Genomic DNA, 5331 nt, shown 5'->3' on the forward strand with positions numbered 1-5331 from the left:
ATCACAACTTTGATGTACAATGTTGCCTTTACATAACACAACATTAATGTGCAATGTTGTCTTTACAAAACGCAACATTGATACGCAATGTTGCCTTTACTGAATGCAACATTAATGTGCAATGCTGCCTTTACTGAATGCAACATTGACGTGCAATGTTGTCTATACAAAACACAACATTAATGTGCAATGTTGCCTATCTTTGTTATTATCTTTTACGGGTTGGTAACTGTAATATCACTGCTTTACGTCAATATATGTTTTTAAAACGATAAATACCTGCCAACATTTATTTCAGGATTTTTATGGTCTTTTTACGGCAAATGTTTTAACAGTGTATTATTATTATTATTATTATTATTATTATTATTATTATTATTATTATTATTATTACTATCCAAGTTACAACCCTAGTTGGCAAAGCAAGATGCTATAAGCACAAGGGCTCCAATAGGGAAAAATAGCCCAGTGAGGAAAGGATATAAGGAAATAAATAAATGATGAGAATAACTTAACAATAAATCATTCTAGAAACAGTAACAACGTCAAAACAGATATGTCATATACTTTGTAAACTATTAACAACGTCAAAAACAGATATGTCATATATAAACTATAAAAAGACTCATGTCAGCCTGGTCAACATAAAAACATTTGCTCAAACTTTGAACTTTGGAAGTTCTACTGATTCAATTAGTTATAAGCTGCCTTTTTTTATATTTTCCTACGTTATCACTACGTTGAAACAATCGTGATATGTCCTTACTATGAAAGATGTTTTTTGTTAATTTTCTAAAAATTTGCTTGAAATATTTCGGTTTGCAATATAGAGTTTGGTATCGGATACAAACGATTTTGTAATAGTAACTTTAAAGTTTCAAAGTGATAAAACTTTCAAGATGTCATATATCAGTACTTTAGTTTTTAATGATTATATAGGAGTTTAATTCGTCTGTTTTCATATCTATATTTCTTCTTTATCCGTTATTCTCTTCGTTATTATTCTCGCATTTATCACATTTGGGCAAGGCAATGAATATAATAATATACATTACCGTAACAGTTAACAAACGTAGATAAAATTATTAACTCATAAAATTTAAATACCAAGTGATTAAGAGATCATTAACATATATTATTAACTCATAATATTTCAAAACTGTTGATTACCATCCTAGTTAAAGATGTTAAATCGTCTGCACGCAGCCTCCCTCTCATCTGTCCTCATGGCGCAGTGGATAGCGCGCTGGACTTCTAATCCAGAGGCCGCGGGTTCGAATCCCGCTGAGGATGCTGACTTTATGGTCACAGTTACCAACCCGCCGAGAAGAAGATGAAGCATCAAATAATCTGCGCTTGAACTGTGGATGAAACAGCTGATTCAATGCTCTATAGAATAAATCATTCATGTTAATTGTGGGTAAGCATATAAACTGCTGATTTTATGGTCACAGTTACCAACCCGCCAAGAAGAAAAACTAGCAGATTCATATAGCAACAATCTGCGCTTAAACATTGTAGCTGAAATTGCCGATTCAATAACCTATATATGGTTCAATGACCTGTAAGATGTTTTAGTGTGACCTGGAACAGCTGGTTCAATAACCTGTACATGCTTTGGTTGGGCTAAACCAGTTGATTCAAACCCTGTACATGCTTTGGTGTGGCTGAAACAGCTGATTCAATAACCTGTACATGTTTTGGTGTGTGGCTGAAACAGCTGATTCATTAACCTGTACATGCTTTGGTGTGGCTAAAACAGCTGGTTCAATAACCTGTGCATGTTTTGGTGTGGCTAAAACAGCTGATTCAATAACTTATAGATGATTCAATGCCCTGTAAGATGTTTTGGGAGTGTAGGTGAAACAGCTGATTCAATAACCTAAAACGACTGATTTTATGACTTGTAGACGTTTCGGCGTGAAGCTGAAACAGCCGATTCAATAACCTAAATATGATTTGGTAAAATATTTATGTAGAGTGTGGGTATTCTTTTTGGAAAAATTAATCGTAGACAATATTACACATCAATGTTCTGTTTTGTAAATGCAAAATTGCATATCGATGTTTTGCTTTGTAAAGGCAACATTGCACATCAGTGTTCTGTTTTGTAAAGGCAACATTGCACATCGATGTTCAGTTTTTTAAAGGGAACATTGCACATCGATGTTCTGTTTTGTAAAGGCAACATTGCACATCAATGTTCTGTGTTGTAACGGCAACATTGCACATCAATGTTCTCTTTTGTAAAGGCAACATTGCACATCGATGTTCAGGGTTCTACAGGCAACATTGCACATTGATGTTCTGTTTTGTACAGTCAACATTGCACATCAGTGTTCTGTTTTGTAAAGGCAACATTGCGCAACGATGTTGTGTTTTGTAAAGGCAACATTTCACCTCAATGTTGTGTTTTGTAAAGGCAACATTTCACCTCAATGTTGTGTTTTGTAAAGGCAATATTTCACCTCAATGTTGTGTTATGTAAAGGCAACATTGCACATCAATGTTGTGTTTTGTAAAGGCAACATTTCACATCAATGTTGTGTTTTGTAAAGGCAACATTTCACCTCAATGTTGTGTTTTGTATAGGCAACATTGCACATCAATGTTGTGTTTTGTAAAGGCAACATTTCACCTTAATGTTGTGTTTTGTAAAGGCAACATTTCACATCAATGTTGTGTTTTGTAAAGGCAACAGTTCACATCAAGGTTGTGTTTTGCAAAGGCAACAGTTCACATCAATGTTGTGTTTTGTAAAGGCAACATTTCACATCAATGTTGTGTTTTGTAAAGGCAACATTTCACCTCAATGTTGTGTTTTGTAAAGACAACATTGCACATCAATGTTGTGTTTTGTAAAGCTAATATTTCACATCAATGTTGTGTTTTGTAAAGGCAACATTTCACCTCAATGTTGTGTTTTGTAAAGGCAACATTGCACATCAATGTTGTGTTTTGTAAAGGCAACATTTCACCACAATGTTGTGTTTTGTAAAGGCAACAGTTCACATCAATGTTGTGTTTTGTAAAGGCAACAGTTCACATCAAGGTTGTGTTTTGTAAAGGCAACAGTTCACATCAATGTTGTGTTTTGTGAAGGCAACATTTCACATCAATACTGTGTATTGTAAAAGCAACATTTCACCTCAATGTTGTGTTTTGTAAAGGAAACATTGTACATCAATGTTGTGTTTTGTAAAGGCAACAGTTCACATCAATGTTGTGTTTTGTAAAGGCAACATTGCACATCAATGTTGTGTTTTGTAAAGGCAACATTTCACCTCAATGTTGTGTTTTGTAAAGGCAACAGTTCACATCAAGGTTGTGTTTTGTAAAGGCAACATTTCACATCAATGTTGTGTTTTGTAAAGGCAACAGTTCACATCAATGTTGTGTTTTGTAAAGGCAACATTTCACCTCAATGTTGTGTTTTGTAAAGGCAACATTTCACATCAATGTTGTGTTTTGTAAAGGCAGCAGTTCACATCAATGTTGTGTTTTGTAAAGGCAACATTTCACATCAATGTTGTGTTTTGTAAAGGCAACAGTTCACCTCAATGTTGTGTTTTGTAAAGGCAACATTTCACCTCAATGTTGTGTTTTGTAAAGGCAACATTGCACATCAATGTTGTGTTTTGTAAAGGCAACATTGCACAGCAATACAGTGAATTTTATAAAACAAAAGTCTATCAAAAGAGTCCATATCCAAGCTGTCAGTCAGTAATTAATGATAGTCTGAAATCATTTAAAAATTACTTAATTAGGGGATGCTTTTTATCTTTGGTTAGCCAATGGCTGTATGAAGTGACCCTGTATTTAATTATGTACAGTATTTGACTGTATATGTTTATCTGTAAAGTTTATGAAGACAATGATGGCCTTATCCTCATATAAGGTTTCCACTTGATGCCTCTTCTGGGCGACCTCATAAACAGGATCAGACTTTTTTGAAAATTTCAAAATTTTCCCCCTATATTTTCGTTACATCCGTATTGTATGGTGGATTTTAGTTTTTGAAAAAGGCTAACCTTATCATCCCTGGAGTTTAAAACGTAGTGATAACATAAGAAAGTTTTTTTCCTTTAAGGTAATATTATACTTTCTGGACTTTACCTAAACCTTAGTTGTTAACAAAATAAAAGATAGGAAGAGGAATTTTTTTCTTATGAAAAAAGTAGCCTTATACTCTGGACCTTACTAAAGCGCAGTTGTTAACATAAGGAAGGATAAAATTTTTTTTTCCTTTAGAAAAAAGTAACCTTATACTCTCTGTACATGGTAACTTAAGAATAGATAAAAAAATAAATGTTTTTTGAAAAAAACTAACTATAATCTCTGACTTTACGAAAGTGTATTGGCAAGTCAAGAAAATATAGAACTTTTTTTTTCTTTTAAAATAACTATAATCTCTGGACTTTACTAAAGCGTAGTGGTAACATAAGAAAAGAAAAAAATTATCTTGGCTGTACCAATATCTTGTCAAATCGCATATCAGTCAAGTTACTGATAACGTCAGAGAGTCATTATTAGTATGAGATAGTAATTCTCTCATATTCATTGATTATACACGAGAGCGAAGATGATGGTATTTGAACTAGCAAAGTGTATCGTAGATATTAAAGGCAATCGCCAACATTATCTTTCCAATGATTGCGTCTTGCATTTTTCATCTTTCAAGTATATCGTGTTTATAGGTTTGATTACGGTTACTTATAGAATATGATTTTGAGCTCACGTCAGTCAATAGCTTTTGAGATTCCTTTGCATTGATTCATGAATAAGTTAGTTTGTGAGTATTGGTATCTTTTGATAGATACTATGGTGTGGTAAAGACGTGCACGTGAATTTGTGTGTCCTTATAGTTTGAAAAATCATCATCATCTCCTCCTACCCCTATTGACGCAAAGGGCCTCTGTTAGATTTTGACAGTCGCTTCTATCTTGAGCTTTTAGATCAATACTTCTCCATTTATCATCTCCTACTTCACGCTTCATAGTCCTCAGCCATGTAGGCCTGGGTCCGCCAACTCTTCTAGTGCCTTGTGGAGCCCAGCTGAACGTTTGGTGAACTAATCTCTCTTGGGGGGTGCGAAGAATATATTGAGCTTTTAATTCAATACTTCTCCATTCATCATCTCCTACTTCACGCTTCATAGTCATCAGCCATGTAGGCCTGGGTCTTCCAACTCTTCTAGTGCCTTGTGGAGCCCAGTTGAAAGTTTGGTGAACTCATCTCTCTTGGGAGCGCGAAGAGCATGTCCAAACCATCCCCATCTACCATCCCATGCCTGAAGTAAACAAGAAAATGAAGGAAAGATGCGTCAGCTAT

General features: G+C 34.5%; 1 non-coding gene across 1 annotated transcript; it reads left to right on the forward strand.

Moving 5' to 3' along the window:
* Window positions 1-1220: 1220 nt before the first annotated feature.
* TRNAR-UCU (transfer RNA arginine (anticodon UCU)) lies at window positions 1221-1293 on the forward strand. The gene has a single exon. It is a non-coding gene; the product is annotated as a tRNA-Arg (tRNA).
* The last annotated feature ends 4038 nt before the right edge of the window (window positions 1294-5331 follow it).

Source organism: Palaemon carinicauda, chromosome 20 (assembly GCF_036898095.1).
Source record: "Palaemon carinicauda isolate YSFRI2023 chromosome 20, ASM3689809v2, whole genome shotgun sequence".
NCBI classification, from domain to species: domain Eukaryota; kingdom Metazoa; phylum Arthropoda; class Malacostraca; order Decapoda; family Palaemonidae; genus Palaemon; species Palaemon carinicauda.